This window comes from Panulirus ornatus, chromosome 68 (assembly GCF_036320965.1).
Source record: "Panulirus ornatus isolate Po-2019 chromosome 68, ASM3632096v1, whole genome shotgun sequence".
Taxonomy (NCBI): domain Eukaryota; kingdom Metazoa; phylum Arthropoda; class Malacostraca; order Decapoda; family Palinuridae; genus Panulirus; species Panulirus ornatus.
The window spans coordinates 44,616-71,816 of record NC_092291.1 but is presented as its reverse complement, the minus strand read 5'-3'; positions in this window follow the sequence as shown (position 1 = coordinate 71,816).

Sequence of the window (27,201 nt, the reverse complement as noted above, 5' to 3'; positions counted from 1 at the left end):
AAAAAAAAATTTAAGAAACAATTTAGAAAACTGAAACTTCTATCTTGAAGTGAAATTAAAAAAATGAATGTCACTTTATGGTTCAACCTCTGGCTATGGAAAAGGGAAATGTATAATTTATTTACAGATACGTCAATTGTAGTTTTCATCAATTTAACCACTGTATCATACTGCCTGGACCACTTCTCTTATCATGAAACTGGAATACTGGCTTATGATTATCATCATTATTATTATCATCATACTCACGTCAAACATTGGGATAATAAAACAAAACAATACGTCACACAACTAATATTTAGTGTAGCCTTCTCTAACATCTATGACTTTACTGAGTTGGTTTGGCAACGTTGCCACAAGATTTTCACATATATTTGCCTCTCTTAAGTTTTCCCATATATCAAAGACGTGATGTAATAAGTTTTCATTGTTTTTCACAACCGCAGAATCCCATTTCCAGGACATATGTTATTCACAGAAGGATTATTCATAACGTGTAATGATCACTAATATTCAAAACTGGCAACACCGCCCGCCCGCCCGCCGCTCTCTCCCCCTCTGTGAGCGATAATTTCGTGTCATAATGCTTCGTTTCCCAATATTTCAATCTTTTGAATACAAACTATTTTGTTGGTGATTAAGGTTATATTCTTCACTCAAACAATAACTGATATATATTTAGTTTTATTTCAATCATTTGTCCTTCACTTGATAAGATACAAGGAGAAATCCGTCTTGTTGGGAAAGGTGCCAGATGTCGCCACTAAGCGAAATTGATTGAATTTTGTTACATCACTGCTTGGGTAAACTGTACACACACAAACATACACACACACTCACACACAAACACACACACACACACACACACACACACACATGCACACACCAGCACCAAAGGTTTAAGGTGGGTTGGATGTTCATGAACAGTGAATCTCATGGTTCGAATCCATGCCATCCTATATCGGGCTGGCCCGTGGTGACTCATAGTCAGCAACACTATCCACTACACAACGGAGGCCCGTGTGTGTGTGTGTGTGTGTGTGTGTGTGTGTGTGTGTGTAAACAGCAGTATAAATCTGGTACAAACATACAAGGTTAAGAGACGGGCAACACGAGTGTTAAACTCTCTCCTCGTAACACAAAAATTATAAATAAATGGTAATCATACAAATCCCTGTCTTCCCCTTACTATACTAAACACTTTATCAGTAAAATGTACACAAAATACAACAGTGTTACACAATGATACAGTAACTGTAAATAACAAGATATCGTGTTATACACCAAATACAGCGATAATAACAGTTTTATTTTTCATTCATCAACTAAAGTAGTTACTCTGTGATAAGAGAAACAAATGTATAGTTAGCCTCAAATGTTTCCAATTTCTTTATATTTCATTTCTTATATTATTGTATATTTTTACCCAACTATATCCATTTTCCAAAACAATAAGGAAGGACAGTCATCCACCAGCAGCTCTGGTTATTGTCTCATATCAGTTTCTCAGTAATCGCCTCTCAGTTATCTGGAATATTAATCCCTTTTCAAGTATGACCTTGTAAATAATGTAAATTATCATTATCGACAATAAAACAGAAGTTCAAATAATTTGTTTCAGTTAGTCATTAAGGAAAACATTATTATTAGGCTGGGCAACTTATGAAGCTATAATATCAATCAAATGTCTCACTAAAATTTAGGATAGTGGTAGATTATTGTAACTGCTATATAACGTCAATCATATAAGATAAAAATGTAAAAGAATAGAATACTTTTTAAAGATAATATCAATTACTTAAAAAATCCTAACATAGTATTATGATGTTTTTATATAGTCATCAGTTTAACTGAATGAATTATATCCTGGATAAAAGATGATCCTCTGATGTCTAATGCAAAATTTTGAAGGAATATAATCCTGATAAGAGATCACATACAGAGGTTTCTGTCTGCTGTTTATAATTAAACTTCTACCAATTGTACTTATAAGGAATGTGTTTGATTTCATGAAAGATGTATGAAATTTCTAGTTTAAATTAGCCAGTAAGCTCAGACACACACCCACAAACACACACATACACACGCACACACACACACACACACACACACACACACACACACACACACTCACACACACACACACACATATATGTTTTGTTTTGTTTTTTTCTTTTACAACGTATAACAATTTGACGAATAAAGTATCTTATCTTATATATATATATATATATATATATATATATATATATATATATATATATATATATATATATATATATATATATATATATATATATATATAAGGTCGAGACAAGAATCAAATGCCTTGTTTAATCACGTTAAAAACAAAACTGTGATCATTGTATTGACAGGAGTAATGCCATCTCAGTTACTAAATCAAGCTCTATTACCACGAGAAATATGATTGAGTCTTCCATTATTTGATACACAAAGAATTATAATCTTAATATTAGTTATGGTCTATACAAATTAGATAGTTTTCTTGTTCATAAAATTCGTAAAATAATAAGTTTTTGAACGCTCGTTGTCTGTCTTGGATAACCGCATGATGTGATTATTACACGAAAGTGCACTTGGGAACTTATCGTATTTCGGTTTCAACGTGGGCTCATAGGATTATGTGTATTTATCTATTTGTTTTACTTTGTCGCTGTCTCCGGTCTCTGTGAGGCAGCGCAAGGAAACAGCCGAAAGCATGGCCCAACCCACCCACATTCACATGTATACACATACACGTCCACACACGCACATATACATACCTATACATCTCAACGTGAGCATATATATACACACACAGACATATACATACATACACATGTACATGATTTATACTGTCTCCCCTTAGTCATTTCCGTCGCTACCCCGCCAATCATAAAATGACAACCCCCTCCCCCCACATGTGCGTGAGGTAGCGTTTGGAAAAAACAACAAATGTCACATTCTCTCACACTCAGTCTCTAGCTGTCATGTATAATGCACAGAAACCACAGCTTCCTTTCCTTATCCAGGCTCAACAAAACTTTCCATGGTTTACCCCACACGTTTTACATGACCTAGTTCGATCCATTGACAGCACGTCGACCCCGGTATACCACATCGTTCCTTTCACCCTGATGAATACTCAGGCCTCGATCACTCAAAATCATTTTCACTCCATATTTACACCTCCAATTTGATCTCGCACTTCTCCTTGTTCCCTCCACCTCTGACACATATATCCTCTTTGTCAATCTTTCCTCGCTCTCTATGTGACCAAACGATTTCAAAACACCCTCTTCAGCTCTCTCAACCACACTCTTTTTATTACCACACATCTCTGTTACCCTTTCATTATTTACTCGATCAAACCATCTCACACCACATATTGTCCTCAAACATCTCATTTCCAGCACATCCACCCTCCTCCGCACAACTCTAGCCCCCACGCCTCGCAACCATATAACATTGTTAGAACCACCATTCCTTCAAACATACCCAATTTTGCTTTACGTGATAATATTGTCGACTTCCACACATTCTTCAACGCTCCCAGAATTTTCGGCCCCTCCCCCGCACTACGATTCACTTCCGCTTCCATGGTTCCATCCGCTGCCAAATCCACTCCCAGCTATCTAAAACACTTCACTTCCTGCAGTTTTTCTCCATTCAGAAAAAAAAAAAATTTACATATATATATATATATATATATATATATATATATATATATATATATATATATATATATATATATATATATATATATATATATATATATGTATATATATATATATATATATATATATATATATATGTATATATATATATATATATATATATATATATATATATACATATATATATATATATATATATATATATATATATATATATATATATATATATATTTTTTTTTTTTTTTTTTTTTTTTATACTTTGTCGCTGTCTCCCGCGTTTGCGAGGTAGCGCAAGGAAACAGACGAAAGAAATGGCCCAACCCCCCCCCCCCCCATACACATGTACATACACACGTCCACACACGCAAATATACATACCTACACAGCTTTCCATGGTTTACCCCAGACGCTTCACATGCCTTGATTCACTCCACTGACAGCACGTCAACCCCTGTATACCACATCGCTCCAATTCACTCTATTCCTTGCCCTCCTTTCACCCTCCTGCATGTTCAGGCCCCGATCACACAAAATCTTTTTCACTCCATCTTTCCACCTCCAATTTGGTCTCCCTCTTCTCCTCGTTCCCTCCACCTCCGACACATATATCCTCTTGGTCAATCTTTCCTCACTCATTCTCTCCATGTGCCCAAACCATTTCAAAACACCCTCTTCTGCTCTCTCAACCACGCTCTTTTTATTTCCACACATCTCTCTTACCCTTATGTTACTTACTCGATCAAACCACCTCACACCACACATTGTCCTCAAACATCTCATTTCCAGCACATCCATCCTCCTGCGCACAACTCTATCCATAGCCCACGCCTCGCAACCATACAACATTGTTGGAACCACTATTCCTTCAAACATACCCATTTTTGCTTTCCGAGATAATGTTCTCGACTTCCACACATTTTTCAAGGCTCCCAAAATTTTCGCCCCCTCCCCCACCCTATGATCCACTTCCGCTTCCATGGTTCCATCCGCTGACAGATCCACTCCCAGATATCTAAAACACTTTACTTCCTCCAGTTTTTCTCCATTCAAACTCACCTCCCAATTGTATATATATATATATATATATATATATATATATATATATATATATATATATATATATATATATATATATATATATATATATATATATATATATATATATATATATATATATATATATATATATCTGGGGATAGGGGAGAAAGAATACTTCCCACGTATTCCCTGCGTGTCTTGGAAAGCGACTAAAAGGAAAGGGGGCGGGGGGCTGGAAATCCTCCCATCTCGTTTTTTTTTTTTTTTTCCTCCAAAAGAATGAACAGAGAAGGGGGTCAGGTGAGGATATTCGCTCAAAGGCCCAGTCCTCTGTTCTTAACGCTACCTCGCTCTCGCGGGAAATGGCGAATAGTATGAAAGAAAAGAAAGATATATTCTTATCCCTGGGGATAGGGGAGAAAGAATACTTCTCACGTATTCCCTGCGTGTCGTAGAAGGCGACTAAAAGTGGAGGGAGCGGGGGGCTGGAAATCCTCCCCTCTCGTTTTCAATTTTCCAAAAGAAGGAACAGAGAAGGGAGCCAAGTGAGGATATTCCCTCAAAGGCTCAGTCCTCTGTTCTTAACGCTACCTCGCTAATGCGGGAAATGGCTAATACAATATATATATATATATATATATATATATATATATATATATATATATATATATATATATATTTTTTTTTTTTTTTTTTTTTTTTTTATACTTTGTCGCTGTCTCCCGCGTCTGCGAGGTGGCGCAAGGAAACAGACGAAAGAAATGGCCCAACCCCCCCCCCCCATACACATGTACATACACACGTCCACACACGCAAATATACATACCTACACAGCTTTCCATGGTTTACCCCAGACGCTTCACATGCCTTGCTTCAATCCACTGACAGTACGTCAACCCCTGTATACCACATGACTCCAATTCACTCTATTTCTTGCCCTCCTTTCACCCTCCTGCATGTTCAGGCCCCGATCACACAAAATCTTTTTCACTCCATCTTTCCACCTCCAATTTGGTCTCCCTCTTCTCCTCGTTCCCTCCACCTCCGACACATATATCCTCTTGGTCAATCTCTCCTCACTCATTCTCTCCATGTGCCCAAACCATTTCAAAACACCCTCTTCTGCTCTCTCAACCACGCTCTTTATATTTCCACACATCTCTCTTACCCTTACGTTACTCACTCGATCAAACCACCTCACACCACACATTGTCCTCAAACATCTCATTTCCAGCACATCCATCCTCCTGCGCACATCTCTATCCATAGCCCACGCCTCGCAACCATACAGCATTGTTGGAACCACTATTCCCTCAAACATACCCATTTTTGCTTTCCGAGATAATGTTCTCGACTTCCACACATTTTTCAAGGCTCCCAAAATTTTCGCCCCCTCCCCCACCCTATGATCCACTTCCGCTTCCATGGTTCCATCCGCTGACAGATCCACTCCCAGATATCTAAAACACTTCACTTCCTCCAGTTTTTCTCCATTCAAACTCACCTCCCAATTGACTTGACCCTCACCCCTACTGTACCTAATAACCTTGCTCTTATTCACATTTACTCTCAACTTTCTTCTTCCACACACTTTACCAAACTCAGTCACCAGCTTCTGCAGTTTCTCACATGAATCAGCCACCAGCGCTGTATCATCAGCGAACAACAATTGACTCACTTCCCAAGCTCTCTCATCCCCAACAGACTTCATACTTGCCCCTCTTTCCAGGACTCTTCCATTTACCTCCCTTACAACCCCATCCATAAACAAATTAAACAACCATGGAGACATCACACACCCCTGCCGCAAACCTACATTCACTGAGAACCAATCACTTTCCTCTCTTCCTACACGTACACATGCCTTACATCCTCGATAAAAACTTTTCACTGCTTCTAACAACTTGCCTCCCACACCATATATTCTTAATACCTTCCACAGAGCATCTCTATCAACTCTATCATATGCCTTCTCCAGATCCATAAATGCTACATACAAATCCATTTGCTTTTCTAAGTATTTTTCACATACATTCTTCAAAGCAAACACCTGATCCACACATCCTCTACCACTTCTGAAACCGCACTGCTCTTCCCCAATCTGATGCTCTGTACATGCCTTCACCCTCTCAATCAATACCCTCCCATACAATTTACCAGGAATACTCAACAAACTTATACCTCTGTAATTTGAGCACTCACTCTTATCCCCTTTGCCTTTGTACAATGGCACTATGCACGCATTCCGCCAATCCTCAGGCACCTCACCATGAGTCATACATACATTAAATAACCTTACCAACCAGTCAACAATACAGTCACCCCCTTTCTTAACAAATTCCACTGCAATACCATCCAAACCTGCTGCCTTGCCGGCTTTCATCTTCCGCAAAGCCTCTACTACCTCTTCTCTGTTTACCAAATCATTTTCCCTAACCCTCTCACTTTGCACACCACCTCGACCAAAACACCCTATATCTGCCACTCTGTCATCAGACACATTCAACAAAAATTCAAAATACTCATTCCATCTCCTTCTCACATCACCGCTACTTGTTATCACCTCCCCATTTACGCCCTTCACTGAAGTTCCCATTTGCTCCCTTGTCTTACGCACCCTATTTACCTCCTTCCAGAACATCTTTTTATTCTCCCTAAAATTTACTGATAGTCTCTCACCCCAACTCTCATTTGCCCTTTTTTTCACCTCTTGCACCTTTCTCTTGACCTCCTGTCTCTTTCTTTTATACTTCTCCCACTCAATTGCATTTTTTCCCTGCAAAAATCGTCCAAATGCCTCTCTCTTCTCTTTCACTAATACTCTTACTTCTTCATCCCACCACTCACTACCCTTTCTAAACAGCCCACCTCCCACTCTTCTCATGCCACAAGCATCTTTTGCGCAATCCATCACTGATTCCCTAAATACATCCCATTCCTCCCCGACTCCCCTTACTTCCATTGTTCTCACCTTTTTCCATTCTGTACACAGTCTCTCCTGGTACTTCCCCACACAGGTCTCCTTCCCAAGCTCACTTACTCTCACCACCTTCTTCACCCCAACATTCACTCCTCTTTTCTGAAAACCCATACTAATCTTCACCTTAGCCTCCACAAGATAATGATCAGACATCCCTCCAGTTGCACCTCTCAGCACATTAACATCCAAAAGTCTCTCTTTCGCACGCCTGTCAATTATATATATATATATATATATATATATATATATATATATATATATATATATATATATATATATATATATGTATATATATATATATATATATATATATGTATATATATATATATATATATGTATATATATATATATATATATATATATATATATATATATATGTATATATATATATACATATATATATATATATATACATATATATATATATATATATATATATATATATATATATATATATATATATATATATATATATATATATATATATATATATATATATATATATTGTATTAGCCATTTCCCGCATTAGCGAGGTAGCGTTAAGAACAGAGGACTGAGCCTTTGAGGGAATATCCTCACTTGGCTCCCTTCTCTGTTCCTTCTTTTGGAAAATTGAAAACGAGAGGGGAGGATTTCCACCCCCCCGCTCCCTCCACTTTTAGTCGCCTTCTACGACACGCAGGGAATACGTGAGAAGTATTCTTTCTCCCCTATCCCCAGGGATAAGAATATATCTTTCTTTTCTTTCATACTATTCGCCATTTCCCGCGAGAGCGAGGTAGCGTTAAGAACAGAGGACTGGGCCTTTGAGGGAATATCCTCACCTGACCCCCTTCTCTGTTCATTCTTTTGGAGGAAAAAAAAAAAAATAACGAGAGGGGAGGATTTCCAGCCCCCCGCCCCCTTTCCTTTTAGTCGCTTTCCAAGACACGCAGGGAATACGTGGGAAGTATTCTTTCTCCCCTGTCCCCAGATATATATATATATATATATATATATATATATATATATATATATATATATATATATATATATATATATATATATTTGTGCTTTGTCCCTGTCTCCCGCGTTTGCGAGATAGCGCAAGGAAAAAGACGAAAGAAATGGCCCAACCCACCCCCATACACATGTATATACATACGTCCACACACGCAAATATACATACCTACACAGCTTTCCATGGTTTACCCCAGACGCTTCACATGCCCTGATTCAATCCACTGACAGCACGTCAACCCCGGTATACCACATCGATCCAATTCACTCTATTCCTTGCCCTCCTTTCACCCTCCTGCATCTTCAAGCCCCGATCACACAAAATCTTTTTCACTCCATCTTTCCACCTCCAATTTGGTCTCCCACTTCTCCTCGTTCCCTCTACCTCCGACACATATATCCTCTTGGTCAATCTTTCCTCACTCATTCTCTCCATGTGCCCAAACCATTTCAAAACACCCTCTTCTACTCTCTCAACCACGCTCTTTTTATTTCCACACATCTCTCTTACCCTTACGTTACTTACTCGATCAAACCACCTCACACCACACATTGTCCTCAAATATCTCATTTCCAGCACATCTATCCTCCTGCGCACAACTCTATCCATAGCCCACGCCTCGCAACCATACAAAATTGTTGGAACCACTATTCCTTCAAACATACCCATTTTTGCTTTCCGAGATAATCTTCTCGACTTCCACACATTCTTCAAGGCTCCCAGGATTTTCGCCCCCTCCCCCACCCTATGATCCACTTCCGCTTCCATGGTTCCATCCGCTGCCAGATCCACTCCCAGATATCTAAAACACTTTACTTCCTCCAGTTTTGCTCCATTCAAACTTACCTCCCAGTTGACTCGACCCTCAACCCTACTGTACCTAATAACCTTGCTCTTATTCACATTTACTCTTAACTTTCTTCTTTCACACAGTTTACCAAACTCAGTCACCAGCTTTTGCAGTTCTTACATGAATCAGCCACCAGCGCTGTATCATCAGCGAACAACAACTGACTCACTTCCCAAGCTCTCTCATCCCCAACAGACTTCATACTTGCCCCTCTTTCCAAAACTCTTGCATTTCCCTCCCTAACAACCCCACCGATAAACAAATTAAACAACCATGGAGACATCACACACCCCTGCCGCAAACCAACATTCACTAAGAACCAATCACTTTCCTCTCTTCTTACACGTACACATGCCTTACATCCTCGATAAAAACTTTTCACTGCTTCTAACAACTTGCCTCCCACACCATATATCCTTAATACCTTCCACAGAGCATCTCTATCAACTCTATCATATGCCTTCTTCAGATCCATAAATGCTACATACAAATCCAGGTGATGACAAGTAGTGGTGATGTGAGAAGGAGATGGAGTGAGTATTTTGAAGGTTTGTTGAATGTGTTTGATGATAGAGTGGCAGATATAGGGTGTTTTGGTCGAGGTGGTGTGCAAAGTGAGAGGGTTAGGGAAAATGATTTGGTAAACAGAGAAGAGGTAGTAAAAGCTTTTAGGAAGATGAAAGCCGGCAAGGCAGCAGGTTTGGATGGTATTGCAGTGGAATTTATTAAAAAAGGGGGTGACTGTATTATTGACTGGTTGGAAAGGTTATTTGATATACGTATGACTCATGGTGAGGTGCCTGAGGAATGGCGGAATGCGTGCATAGTGCCATTGAACAAAGGCAAAGGGGATAAGAGTGAGTGCTCAAATTACAGAGGCATAAGTTTGTTGAGTATTCCTGGTAAATTATATGGGAAGGTATTGATTGAGAGGGTGAAGGCATGTACAGAGCATCAGATTGGGGAAGAGCAGTGTGGTTTCATAAGTGTTAGAGGATGTGTGGATCAGGTGTTTGCTTTGAGAAATGTATGTGAGAAATACTTAGAATATATATATATATATATATATATATATATATATATATATATATATATATATATATATATATATATATATATATATATATATATATATATATATATATATATATATATATATATATATATATATATATATATATATATATATATATATATATATATATATATATATATATATATATATATATATATATATATATATATATATATATATATATATATTTTTTTTTTTTCTTTTTTCTTTTTTTTCGCTGTCTCCCGCGTTTGAGAGGTAGCGCAAGGAAACAGACGAAAGAAATGGCCCAACCTACCTCCATGCACATGTATATACATACCTCCACACACGCAAATATACATACCTACACAGCTTTCCATGGTTTACCCCAGACGCTTCACATGCCCTGATTCAATCCAATGACAGCTCGTCAACCCCGGTATACCACATCGATCCAATTCACTCTATTCCTTGCCCTCCTTTCACCCTCCTGCATGTTCAGGCCCCGATCACACAAAATCTTATTCACTCCATCTTTCCACCTCCAATTTGGTCTACCACTTCTCCTCGTTCCCTCCACCTCCGACACATATATCCTCTTGGTCAATCTTTCCTCACTCATTCTCTCCATGTGCCCAACCCATTTCAAAACACCCTTTTCTGCTCTCTCAACCACGCTCTTTTTATTTCCACACATCTCTCTTACCCTTACGTTACTTACTCGATCAAACCACCTCACACCACACATTGGCCTCAAACATCTCATTTCCAGCACATCCATGCTCCTGCGCACAACTCTATCCATAGCCCACGTCTCGCAACCATACAACATTGTTGGAACCACTATTCCTTCAAACATAACCATTTTTGCTTTCCGAGATAATGTTCTCGACTTCCACACATTCTTCAAGGCTCCCAAAATTTTCGCCCCCTCCCCCACCCTATGATCCACTTCCGCACCCATGGTTCCATCCGCTGCCAGATCCACTCCCAGATATCTAAAACACTTTACTTCCTCCAGTTTTGCTCCATTCAAACTTACCTCCCAATTGACTAGACCCTCAACCCTACTGTACCTAATAACCTTGCTCTTATTCACATTTACTCTTAACTTTCTTCTTTCACACACTTTACCAAACTCAGTCACCAGCTTCTGCAGTTTCTCACATGAATCAGCCACCAGCGCTGTATCATCAGCGAACAACAACTGACTCACTTCCCAAGCTCTCTCATCCCCAACAGACCTCATAGTTGCCCCTCTTTCCAAAACTCTTGCATTTGCCTCCCTAACAACCCCATCCATAAACAAATTAAACAACCATGGAGACATCACACACCCCTGCCGCAAACCTACATTCACTGTGAACCAATCACTTTCCTCTCTTCTTACACGTACACATGCCTTACATCCTCGATAAAAACTTTTCACTGCTTCTAACAACTTGCCTCCCACACCATATATCCCTAATACCTTCCACAGAGCATCTCTATCAACTCTATCATATGCCTTCTTCAGATCCATAAATGCTACATACAAATCCAGGTGATAACAAGTAGTGGTGATGTGATAAGGAGATGGAGTGAGTATTTTGAAGGTTTGTGGAATGTGTTTGATGATAGAGTGGCAGATATAGGGTGTTTTGGTCGAGGTGGTGTGCAAGGTGAGAGGGTTAGGGAAAATGATTTGGTAAACAAAGAAGAGGTAGTAAAAGCTTTGCGGAAGATGAAAGCCGGCAAGGCAGCAGGTTTGGATGGTATTGCAGTGGAATTTATTAAAAAACTGGGTGACTGTATTATTGACTGGTTGGTAAGGATATCTAATGTATGTATGACTCATGGTGAGGTGCCTGAGGACTGGCGGAATGCGTGCATAGTGCCATTGTACAAAGGCAAAGGGGATAAGAGTGAGTGCTCAAACTACAGAGGTATAAGTTTGTTGAGTATTCCTGGTAAATTATATGGGAAGGTATTGGTTGAGAGGGTGAAGGCATGTACAGAGCATCAGATTGGGGAAGAGCAGTGTGGTTTCAGAAGTGTTAGAGGATGTGTGGATCAGGTGTTTGCTTTGAGGAATGCATGTGGGAAATACTTAGAATATATATATATATATATATATATTTATATATATATATATATATATTTTTTTTTCTTTTTTTGTCGCTGTCTCCCGCGTTTGCGAGGTAGCGCATAGAAACAGACGAAAGAAATGGCCCAACCTACCTCCATGCACATGTATATACATACCTCCACACACGCAAATATACATACCTACACAGCTTTCCATGGTTTACCCCAGACGCTTCACATGCCCTGATTCAATCCAATGACAGCTCGTCAACCCCGGTATACCACATCGATCCAATTCACTCTATTCCTTGCCCTCCTTTCACTCTCCTGCATCTTCAGGCCCCGATCACACAAAATCTTTTTCACTCCATCTTTCCACCTCCAATTTGGTCTACCACTTCTCCTCGTTCCCTCCACCTCCGACACATATATCCTCTTGGTCAATCTTTCCTCACTCATTCTCTCCATGTGCCCAAACCATTTCAAAACACCCTCTTCTGCTCTCTCAACCACGCTCTTTTTATTTCCACACATCTCTCTTACCCTTACATTACTTACTCTATCAAACCACCTCACACCACACACTGTCCTCAAACATCTCATTTCCAGCACATCCATCCTCCTGCGCACAACTCTATCCATAGCCCACGTCTCGCAACCATACAACATTGTTGGAACCACTATTCCTTCAAACATAACCATTTTTGCTTTCCGAGATAATTTTCTCGACTTCCACACATTCTTCAAGACTCCCAGGATTTTCGCCTCCTCCCCCACCCTATGATCCACTTCCGCACCCATGGTTCCATCCGCTGCCAGATCCACTCCCAGATATCTAAAACACTTTACTTCCTCCAGTTTTGCTCCATTCAAACTTACCTCCCAATTGACTTGACCCTCAACCCTACTGTACCTAATAACCTTGCTCTTATTCACATTTACTCTTAACTTTCTTCTTTCACACACTTTACCAAACTCAGTCACCAGCTTCTGCAGTTTCTCACATGAATCAGCCACCAGCGCTGTATCATCAGCGAACAACAACTGACTCACTTCCCAAGCTCTCTCATCCCCAACAGACCTCATAGTTGCCCCTCTTTCCAAAACTCTTGCATTTACCTCCCTAACAACCCCATCCATAAACAAATCAAACAACCATGGAGACATCACACACCCCTGCCGTAAACCTACATTCACTGTGAACCAATCAATTTCCTCTCTTCTTACACGTACACATGCCTTACATCCTCGATAAAAACTTTTCACTGCTTCTAACAACTTGCCTCCCACACCATATATCCTTAATAACTTCCACAGAGCATCTCTGTCAACTCTATCATATGCCTTCTTCAGATCCATAAATGCTACATACAAATCCAGGTGATAACAAGTAGTGGTGATGTGATAAGGAGATGGAGTGAGTATTTTGAAGGTTTGTGGAATGTGTTTGATGATAGAGTGGCAGATATAGGGTGTTTTGGTCGAGGTGGTGTGCAAGGTGAGAGGGTTAGGGAAAATGATTTGGTAAACAAAGAAGAGGTAGTAAAAGCTTTGCGGAAGATGAAAGCCGGCAAAGCAGCAGGTTTGGATGGTATTGCAGTTGAATTTATTAAAAGATTGGGTGACTGTATTATTGACTGGTTGTTAAGGTTATCTAATGTATGTATGACTCATGGTGAGGTGCCTGAGGACTGGCGGAATGCGTGCATAGTGCCATTGTACAAAGGCAAAGGGGATAAGAGTGAGTGCTCAAACTACAGAGGTATAAGTTTGTTGAGTATTCCGGGTAAATTATATGGGAAGGTATTGGTTGAGAGTGTGAAGGCATGTACAGAGCATCAGATTGGGGAAGAGCAGTGTGGTTTCAGAAGTGTTAGAGGATGTGTGGATCAGGTGCTTGCTTTGAGGAATGTATGTGAGAAATACTTAGAATATATATATATATATATATATATATATATATATATATATATATATATATATATATATATATATATATATATATATATTTTTGTCGCTGTCTCCCGCGTTTGCGAGGTAGCGCATAGAAACAGACGAAAGAAATGGCCCAACCTACCTCCATGCACATGTATATACATACCTCCACACAAGCAAATATACATACCTACACAGCTTTCCATGGTTTACCCCAGACGCTTCACATTCCCTGATTCAATCCACTGACAGCTCGTCAACCCCGGTATACCATATCGATCCAATTCACTCTATTCCTTGTCCTCCTTTCACCCTCCTGCATCTTCAGGCCCCGATCACACAAAATCTTTTTCACTCCATCTTTCCACCTCCAATTTGGTCTACCACTTCTCCTCGTTCCCTCCACCTCCGACACATATATCCTCTTGGTCAATCTTTCCTCACTCATTCTCTCCATGTGCCAAAACCATTTCAAAACACCCTCTTCTGCTCTCTCAACCACGCTCTTTTTATTTCCACACATCTCTCTTACCCTTAAGTTACTTACTCGATCAAACCACCTCACACCACACATTGTCCTCAAACATCTCATTTCCAGCGCATCCATCCTCCTGCGCACAACTCTATCCATAGCCCACGCCTCGCAACCATACAACATTGTTGGAACCACTATTCCTTCAAACATAACCATTTTTGCTTTCCGAGATAACGTTCTCGACTTCCACACATTCTTCATGCTCCCAAAATTTTCGCCCCCTCCCCCACCCTATGATCCACTTCCGCTTCCATTGTTCCATCCGCTACCAGATCCACTCCCAGATATCTAAAACACTTTACTTCCTCTAGTTTTGCTCCATTCAAACTTTCCTCCCAATTGACTTGACCCTCAACCCTACTGTACCTAATAACCTTGCTCTTATTCACATTTACTCTTAACTTTCTTCTTTCACACACTTTACCAAACTCAGTCACCAGCTTCTGCAGTTTCTCACATGAATCAGCCACCAGCGCTGTATCATCAGCGAACAACAACTGACTCACTTCCCAAGCTCTCTCATCACCAACAGACTTCATACTTGCCCCTCTTTCCAAAACTCTTGCATTTACCTCCCTAACAACCCCATCCATAAACAAATTAAACAACCATGGAGACATCACACACCCCTGCCGCAAACCTTCATTCATTAAGAACCAGTCACTTTCCTCTCTTCTTACACGTACACATGCCTTACATCCTCGATAAAAACTTTTCACTGCTTCTAACAACTTGCCTTCCACACCATATATCCTTAATACCTTCCACAGAGCATCTCTGTCAACTCTATCATATGCCTTCTTCAGATCCATAAATGCTACATACAAATCCAGGTGATAACAAGTAGTGGTGATGTGATAAGGAGATGGAGTGAGTATTTTGAAGGTTTGTTGAATGTGTTTGATGATAGAGTGGCAGATATAGGGTGTTTTGGTCGAGGTGGTGTGCAAAGTGAGAGGGTTAGGGAAAATGATTTGGTAAACAAAGAAGAGGTAGTAAAAGCTTTGCGGAAGATGAAAGCCGACAAGGCAGCAGGTTTGGATGTCATTGCAGTGGAATTTATTAAAAAACTGGGTGACTGTATTATTGACTGGTTGGTAAGGTTATCTAATGTATTTATGACTCATGGTGAGGTGCCTGAGGACTGGCGGAATGCGTGCATAGTGCCATTGTACAAAGGCAAAGGGGATAAGAGTGAGTGCTCAAACTACAGAGGTATAAGTTTGTTGAGTATTCCTGGTAAATTATATGGGAAGGTATTGGTTGAGAGGGTGAAGGCATGTACAGAGCATCAGATTGGGGAAGAGCAGTGTGGTTTCAGAAGTGTTAGAGGATGTGTGGATCAGGTGTTTGCTTTGAGGAATGTATGTGGGAAATACTTAGAATATATATATGTATATATATATATATATATATATATATATATATATATATATATATATATATATATATATATATATATTATCCCTGAGGATAGGCGATTAAGAATACTTCCCACTTATTCCCTGCGTGTCGTAGAAGGCGACTAAAAGGGGAGGGAGCGGGGGGCTGGAAATCCTCCCCTCTCGGTTTTTTTTTTTTTTTTTTTTTTTTTTTTTTTTTTTTTTTTCAAAAGAAGGAACAGAGAATTGTGCCAGGTGAGGGTATTCCCTCAAAGGCCCAGTCCTCTGTTCTTAACGCTACCTCGCTAATGCGGGAAATGGCGAATAGTTTGAAAGAAAAAGAAAGATATATATACATATATATATATATATATATATATATATATATATATACATATATATATATATATATATATATATATATATATATATATATATATATATATATTTTTTTTGTCGCTGTCTCCCGCGTTTGCGAGGTAGCGCATAGAAACAGACGAAAGAAATGGCCCAACCTACCTCCATGCACATGTATATACATACCTCCACACACGCAAATATACATACCTACACAGCTTTCCATGGTTTACCCCAGACGCTTCACATGCCCTGATTCAATCCACTGACAGCTCGTCAACCCCGGTATACCACATCGATCCAATTCACTCTATTCCTTGCCCTCCTTTCACCCTCCTGCATCTTCAGGCCCCGATCACACAAAATCTTTTTCACTCCATCTTTCCACCTCCAATTTGGTCTACCACTTCTCGTTCCCTCCACCTCCGACACATATATCCACTTGGTCAATCTTTCCTCAATCATTCTCTCCATGTGCCCAAACCATTTCAAAACACCCTCTTCTACTCTCTCAACCACGCTCTTTTTATTTCCACACATCTCTCTTACCCTTAAGTTACTTACTCGATCAAACCACCTCACACCACACATTGTCCTCAAACATCTCATTTTCAGCGCATCCATCCTCCTGCGCACAACTCTATCCATAGCCCACGCCTCGCAACCATACAACATTGTTGGAACCACTATTCCTTCAAACATAACCATTTTTACTTTCCGAGATAATGTTCTCGACTTCCACACATTCTTCAAGGCTCCCATGATTTTCGCCTCCTCCCCCACCCTATGATCCACTTCCGCACCCATGGTTCCATCCGCTGCCAGATCCACTCCCAGATATCTAAGACACTTTACTTCCTCCAGTTTTGCTCCATTCAAACTTACCTCCCAATTGACTTGACCCTCAACCCTACTGTACCTAATAACCTTGCTCTTATTCACATTTACTCTTAACTTTCTTCTTTCACACACTTTACCAAACTCAGTCACCAGCTTCTGCAGTTTCTCACATGAATCAGCCACCAGCGCTGTATCATCAGCGAACAACAACTGACTCACTTCCCAAGCTCTCTCATCCCCAACAGACCTCATAGTTGCCCCTCTTTCCAAAACTCTTGCATTTACCTCCCTAACAACCCCATCCATAAACAAATCAAACAACCATGGAGACATCACACACCCCTGCCGCAAACCTACATTCACTGTGAACCAATCAATTTCCTCTCTTCTTACACGTACACATGCCTTACATCCTCGATAAAAACTTTTCACTGCTTCTAACAACTTGCCTCCCACACCATATATCCTTAATAACTTCCACAGAGCATCTCTGTCAACTCTATCATATGCCTTCTTCAGATCCATAAATGCTACATACAAATCCAGGTGATAACAAGTAGTGGTGATGTGATAAGGAGATGGAGTGAGTATTTTGAAGGTTTGTGGAATGTGTTTGATGATAGAGTGGCAGATATAGGGTGTTTTGGTCGAGGTGGTGTGCAAGGTGAGAGGGTTAGGGAAAATGATTTGGTAAACAAAGAAGAGGTAGTAAAAGCTTTGCGGAAGATGAAAGCCGGCAAAGCAGCAGGTTTGGATGGTATTGCAGTTGAATTTATTAAAAGATTGGGTGACTGTATTATTGACTGGTTGTTAAGGTTATCTAATGTATGTATGACTCATGGTGAGGTGCCTGAGGACTGGCGGAATGCGTGCATAGTGCCATTGTACAAAGGCAAAGGGGATAAGAGTGAGTGCTCAAACTACAGAGGTATAAGTTTGTTGAGTATTCCGGGTAAATTATATGGGAAGGTATTGGTTGAGAGTGTGAAGGCATGTACAGAGCATCAGATTGGGGAAGAGCAGTGTGGTTTCAGAAGTGTTAGAGGATGTGTGGATCAGGTGCTTGCTTTGAGGAATGTATGTGAGAAATACTTAGAATATATATATATATATATATATATATATATATATACATATATATATATATATATATATATATATATATATATTTTTTTTTGTCGCTGTCTCCCGCGTTTGCGAGGTAGCGCATAGAAACAGACGAAAGAAATGGCCCAACCTACCTCCATGCACATGTATATACATACCTCCACACAAGCAAATATACATACCTACACAGCTTTCCATGGTTTACCCCAGACGCTTCACATTCCCTGATTCAATCCACTGACAGCTCGTCAACCCCGGTATACCATATCGATCCAATTCACTCTATTCCTTGTCCTCCTTTCACCCTCCTGCATCTTCAGGCCCCGATCACACAAAATCTTTTTCACTCCATCTTTCCACCTCCAATTTGGTCTACCACTTCTCCTCGTTCCCTCCACCTCCGACACATATATCCTCTTGGTCAATCTTTCCTCACTCATTCTCTCCATGTGCCAAAACCATTTCAAAACACCCTCTTCTGCTCTCTCAACCACGCTCTTTTTATTTCCACACATCTCTCTTACCCTTAAGTTACTTACTCGATCAAACCACCTCACACCACACATTGTCCTCAAACATCTCATTTCCAGCGCATCCATCCTCCTGCGCACAACTCTATCCATAGCCCACGCCTCGCAACCATACAACATTGTTGGAACCACTATTCCTTCAAACATAACCATTTTTGCTTTCCGAGATAACGTTCTCGACTTCCACACATTCTTCATGCTCCCAAAATTTTCGCCCCCTCCCCCACCCTATGATCCACTTCCGCTTCCATTGTTCCATCCGCTACCAGATCCACTCCCAGATATCTAAAACACTTTACTTCCTCTAGTTTTGCTCCATTCAAACTTTCCTCCCAATTGACTTGACCCTCAACCCTACTGTACCTAATAACCTTGCTCTTATTCACATTTACTCTTAACTTTCTTCTTTCACACACTTTACCAAACTCAGTCACCAGCTTCTGCAGTTTCTCACATGAATCAGCCACCAGCGCTGTATCATCAGCGAACAACAACTGACTCACTTCCCAAGCTCTCTCATCACCAACAGACTTCATACTTGCCCCTCTTTCCAAAACTCTTGCATTTACCTCCCTAACAACCCCATCCATAAACAAATTAAACAACCATGGAGACATCACACACCCCTGCCGCAAACCTTCATTCATTAAGAACCAGTCACTTTCCTCTCTTCTTACACGTACACATGCCTTACATCCTCGATAAAAACTTTTCACTGCTTCTAACAACTTGCCTTCCACACCATATATCCTTAATACCTTCCACAGAGCATCTCTGTCAACTCTATCATATGCCTTCTTCAGATCCATAAATGCTACATACAAATCCAGGTGATAACAAGTAGTGGTGATGTGATAAGGAGATGGAGTGAGTATTTTGAAGGTTTGTTGAATGTGTTTGATGATAGAGTGGCAGATATAGGGTGTTTTGGTCGAGGTGGTGTGCAAAGTGAGAGGGTTAGGGAAAATGATTTGGTAAACAAAGAAGAGGTAGTAAAAGCTTTGCGGAAGATGAAAGCCGACAAGGCAGCAGGTTTGGATGTCATTGCAGTGGAATTTATTAAAAAACTGGGTGACTGTATTATTGACTGGTTGGTAAGGTTATCTAATGTATTTATGACTCATGGTGAGGTGCCTGAGGACTGGCGGAATGCGTGCATAGTGCCATTGTACAAAGGCAAAGGGGATAAGAGTGAGTGCTCAAACTACAGAGGTATAAGTTTGTTGAGTATTCCTGGTAAATTATATGGGAAGGTATTGGTTGAGAGGGTGAAGGCATGTACAGAGCATCAGATTGGGGAAGAGCAGTGTGGTTTCAGAAGTGTTAGAGGATGTGTGGATCAGGTGTTTGCTTTGAGGAATGTATGTGGGAAATACTTAGAATATATATATGTATATATATATATATATATATATATATATATATATATATATATATTATCCCTGGGGATAGGCGATTAAGAATACTTCCCACTTATTCCCTGCGTGTCGTAGAAGGCGACTAAAAGGGGAGGGAGCGGGGGGCTGGAAATCCTCCCCTCTCGGTTTTTTTTTTTTTTTTTTTTTTTTTTTTTTTTTCAAAAGAAGGAACAGAGAATTGTGCCAGGTGAGGGTATTCCCTCAAAGGCCCAGTCCTCTGTTCTTAACGCTACCTCGCTAATGCGGGAAATGGCGAATAGTTTGAAAGAAAAAGAAAGATATATATATATATATATATATATATATATATATATATATATATATATATATATACATATATATATATATATATATATATATATATATATATATATTTTTTTTTTGTCGCTGTCTCCCGCGTTTGCGAGGTAGCGCATAGAAACAGACGAAAGAAATGGCCCAACCTACCTCCATGCACATGTATATACATACCTCCACACACGCAAATATACATACCTACACAGCTTTCCATGGTTTACCCCAGACGCTTCACATGCCCTGATTCAATCCACTGACAGCTCGTCAACCCCGGTATACCACATCGATCCAATTCACTCTATTCCTTGCCCTCCTTTCACCCTCCTGCATCTTCAGGCCCCGATCACACAAAATCTTTTTCACTCCATCTTTCCACCTCCAATTTGGTCTACGACTTCTCGTTCCCTCCACCTCCGACACATATATCCACTTGGTCAATCTTTCCTCAATCATTCTCTCCATGTGCCCAAACCATTTCAAAACACCCTCTTCTACTCTCTCAACCACGCTCTTTTTATTTCCACACATCTCTCTTACCCTCAAGTTACTTACTCGATCAAACCACCTCACACCACACATTGTCCTCAAACATCTCATTTTCAGCGCATCCATCCTCCTGCGCACAACTCTATCCATAGCCCACGCCTCGCAACCATACAACATTGTTGGAACCACTATTCCTTCAAACATAACCATTTTTACTTTCCGAGATAATGTTCTCGACTTCCACACATTCTTCAAGGCTCCCATGATTTTCGCCTCCTCCCCCACCCTATGATCCACTTCCGCTTCCATGGTTCCATCCGCTGCCAGATCCACTCCCAGATATCTAAAATACTTTACTTCCTCTAGTTTTGCTCAATTCAAACTTTCCTCCCAATTGACTTGACCCTCAACCCTACTGTACCTAATAACCTTGCTCTTATTCACATTTACTCTTAACTTTCTTCTTTCACACACTTTACCAAACTCAGTCACCAGCTTCTGCAGTTTCTCACATGAATCAGCCACCAGCGCTGTATCATCAGCGAACAACAACTGACTCACTTCCCAAGCTCTCTCATCCCCAACAGACCTCATACTTGCCCCTCTTTCCAAAACTCTTGCATTTACCTCCCTAACAACCCCATCCATAAACAAATTAAACAACCATGGAGACATCACACACCCCTACCGCAAACCTTCATTCACTAAGAACCAATCACTTTCCTCTCTTCTTACACGTGCACAAGCCTTACATCCTCGATAAAAACTTTTCACTGCTTCTAACAACTTGCCTCCCACACCATATATCCTTAATACCTTCCACAGAGCATCTCTATCAACTCTATCATATGCCTTCTTCAGATCTGTAAATGCTAAATACAAATCCAGGTGATAACAAGTAGTGGTGATGTGAGATGGAGATGGAGTGAGTATTTTGAAGGTTTGTTGAATGTGTTTGATGATAGAGTGGCAGATATAGGGTGTTTTGGTCAAGGTGGTGTGCAAAGTGAGAGGGTTAGGGAAAATGATTTGGTAAACAGAGAAGAGGTAGTAAAAGCTTTTAGGAAGATGAAAGCCGGCAAGGCAGCAGGTTTGGATGGTATTGCAGTGAAATTTATTAAAACAGGGGGTGACTGTATTATTGACTGGTTGGTAAGGTTATTTAATGTATGTATGACTCATGGTGAGGTGCCTGAGGACTGGCGGAGTGCGTGCATAGTGCCATTGTACAAAGGCAAAGGGGATAAGAGTGTGTGCTCAAATTACAGAGGCATAAGTTTGTTGAGTATTCCTGGTAAATTATATGGGATGGTATTGATTGAGAGGGTGAAGGCATGTACAGAGCATCAGATTGGGGAAGAGCAGTGTGGTTTCAGAAGTGTTAGAGGATGTGTGGATCAGGTGTTTGCTTAGAGGAATGTATGTGAGAAATACTTAGAAAATATATATATGTATATATATATATATATTTTTTTTTTCAAACTATTCGCCATTTCCCGCATCAGCGAGGTAGCTTTAAGAACAGAGGACTGGGCCTTTAAGGGATTATCCTCACCTGGCCCCCTTCTCTAGAAGTTCCTTCTTTTGGAAAATTAAAAGAATAATGAGAGGGGAGTATTTCCAGCCCCCCGCTCCCTCCCCTTTTAGTCGCCTTCTACGACACGCAGGGAATACGTGGGAAGTATTCTTTTTCCCCTATCCCTAGGGATAATTTATATATATATATATATATATATATATATATATATATATATATATATATATATATATATATATATATATATATATATATGAATGATCAAATCTAGATATAAGTGTACATCGTGCTGTTGCCCACCTGCAGTGTTGCTGAGTTGCACACGTTGCCATACGTCCCCTCCCCCGCCCACAACACACACGCCTCACACCAACAACATACACGTCGTATAAAAAAAAAAAGCCCAGCACGTGCTAATTACACCACCAGGCGGCACCTGCCGTCCACAAACACCTGGCCTCTCATCCCCTCCCTCCCTAGCTAGCCATGGGGTCGCACCTACCCACCCTCCCCTCCCCCATGTGACCCCCCCAACATCATCCTCCCGCCTCCCTCTGTCTGGAGTGAATGATCCCCCATCACCCATCACTCCCCTTGCCCGCCCTATCCATCATCCCTGCCAGCCACAACTACTCTCCCACAGCTCGTGACAACCCACCCCCTCTCTCTCTCTCCTACTACCACTACTACACCTCCCCCTTCCACCCCGCTACTTACCGCAACACCTGCGCCAACAGGTGTTCGCCGTACTCCACACCCTGCAGCAGAGGTTCCCGCATGCGTCATGCTGCACGTGACCCCCACGATCAATAAACAGTAAACCACAAATATCGATCGCATGAGCCTCAGCCAGAAGGCGTGGACGGCAGACGCCCCAAGTCGGGTGTTCTGAACAAACCATGTGATACACATGAGGAATCAGGCGGTCATACATGTCACCTGCAACCGTAGAAAAATTATCAAAGAAAAAAATATATATATCATGAGTCAAATGACTGGAATTCTAACAAGTACGAGTGGGTGTGATTAATATTTGTGGGATACAAGGAGAGTCTTAAACCTCTTGTTGTCACGTCTCTTAATTATGTTTACTCGGACCACGTCTTTATTCCAATGTAAACACACACACACACACACACACACGCACGCACACACACACACACACACACACACACACACACACACACACACACACACACACGCAAACGCAAACCAGCCGAAGCCAGGTGCCTATTTATCGCTCAGCCCCGACAGGAAGATGAAAACCTGTCTGTCATTTTCTACATGAACTATATGGAGGAAAGTTATGAGCTCGCATCACCCCTCCTCTCCATCTCCTAGACAACACACAATTTCTAAAGCTTACGCCAGCTTGACTAATCAGTTTGCACCTTTCGAAGTTCTGTACGTGTGTAGATACGTTAATACATGTACATATGGCCCTAACAAACACGCACACAAACGTACGGAGTCCCGTATGCATTAAGAACACTCTCGTCAGTCTATCATTTAATGTTGTGTACGTCATAATTCAGCTTGGAGACACCCACAGCAAAGGAAAGTCCACGGAAAATGGGGGCCCGATGGCCCACGTTTAGGTTGTCTGACTTAAACGTAAGAAACTTGAGTGAGAATGACGCTGGTGTACAGTGGAGAGGCGCAAGCGAGCGGTGAGGCATATATAGCTATTGACGGGGGTGACGAAGCGATCACAGAGGGAGGCATTCCACAGCAAAGGCATATTTCAGAACAAGATGAGTGTGGCAGCCTCATGCGGAAGGCTGAAGTAGTTGTTGGGCAACTAGAAGGGCCGAGTGAAGTAGGTTGGTTCGCCCACTGAGTACAAGATACAATCACTGGGCAGGATGACCTGGCCCATGACCTGACCTTCATGGGTCAGCGTAAATGCCGGCCAGCTGTAGGGGGGCGCCGTACGGTCGAACTCAAGCGTTGCGCTCAAAGGCTGTTGGTGTCTGACAGTGTGCTCAGGAGTCGTCCTGTCGTACTCATGGAGTCATTGAGTGGCTATGAAGGTTAATAAAACAATGTGGTGGTCGTGGTGGTGGTGAGGGACGGGGACATGGCAAGAGTGGTGGGGTGCACCATACAAGCGAGGTAAGAGAGTCAGGTATACTCAAGAGGGCAGACCTGGTGAGGCGCCCGGACAGGATAGGGTGAGGGGTGAGGGAGGGAGGATTACTACAGTACTTCGCTACGGTCGGTCGGTCAGCCCGCCTGGTCTCCCCAGTGTGGGTCCAGTAAACTCCCCGACCCAACGGACTTATTCGGCTTCATCCTCCCTGACCCCCTTCATCCCTACAAATCCTCCATCCAGTGTCTTACAATATGATGACAATCCTGGTCACTACCAGCCACGTAGTCCCATACTCAAGACCCGTTTCCACACACACACACACACACACACACACACACACACACACACACACACACACACGCACACACACACACACGCGCACACTTATTTCCCATATAGAACACCTTAGCTACTTCAGTCCTAACAAACAAATGGCACACCAGTCTTTACACTACTCTAAATTCCTGAGAAATCGTGTGTATTTTCCAATGTAGCAGGCAGCATCAGTCCCAATCTTACTGGGCCTCGAACAAGTGGGACTCGACACTCCGGCCAAGTCACTATTGTCCAGCCAATTGACAGTCTTGTGTGGCAAAAAGTCCTGTGGGCGTCACCGGTGGGGAGGCGATCTTCAGCCTTACTCCCGCGCCTCTATCTCTCTCCCTCCTCCACAGTAATCCCCGTGATCTAATTACCCGGCTCAAGTCACTCCCCGCCCCCACACAACTGGAAGATGTTCGACACAGATTATGTATTTACGTGCGACTTGCGTCCACTTGTCTGCCTAATGGTATTCAGTGACGACTCCATGGCACATCGTTTCATGTGAAGTAAACTAATGTGTCGACCTATATATGTTTCCTGTGACCACCACCTACAGTAGTACTGTGACCTGACCTGGTTACATCATACGATTCGCCATCTCCCGCATTTGCGAGGTAGCGTTAAGAACAGAGGACTGGGCCTTAGAGGGAAAATCCTCACCTGGCCCCCTTCTCTGTTCCTTCTTTTGGAAAATTAAAAAAAAAACGAGAGGGGAGGATTTCCAGCCACCCGCTCCCTCCCCTTTTAGTCGCCTTCTACGACACGCAGGGAATACGTGGGAAGTAGTCTTTCTCCCCTATATTTCTTTTTTTTCGCTGTCTCCCGCGTTTCCGAGGTAGCGCAAGGAAACAGACGAAAGAAATGGCCCAACCCACCTCCATGCACATGTATATACATACGTCCACACACGATAATATACATACCTACACAGCTTTCCATGGTTTACCCCAGACGCTTCACATGCCCTGATTCAATCCACTGACAGCTCGTCAACCCCGGTATACCTCATCGATCCAATTCACTCTATTCCTTCCCATCCTTTCACCCTCCTGCATCTTCAGGCCCCGATCACACAAAATCTTTTTCACTCCATCTTTCCACCTCCAATTTCGTCTACCACTTCTCCTCGTTCCCTCCACCTCCGACACATATATCCTCTTGGTTAATCTTTTCTCACTCATTCTCTCCATGTGCCCAAACCATTTCAAAACACCCTCTTCTGCTCTCTCAACCACGCTCTTTTTATTTCCACATATCTCTCTTACCCTTACGTTACTTACTCGATCAAACCACCTCACACCACACATTGTCCTCAAACATCTCATTTCCAGCACATCCATCCTCCTGCGCACAACTCTATCCATAGCCCACGCCTCGCAACCATACAACATTGTTGGAACCACTATTCCTTCAAACATACCCATTTTTGCTTTCCGAGATAATGTTCTCGACTTCCACACATTCTTCAAGGCTCCCAAGATTTTCGCCCCCTCCCCCACCCTATGATCCACTTCCGCTTCCATGGTTCCATCCGCTGCCAGATCCACTCCCAGATATCTAAAACACTTTACTTCTTCCAGTTTTGCTCCATTCAAACTTACCTCCCAATTGACTCGACCTTCAACTCTACTTTACCTAATAACCTTGCTCGTATTCACATTTACTCTTAACTTTCTTCTTTCACACACTTTACCAAACTCAGTCACCAGC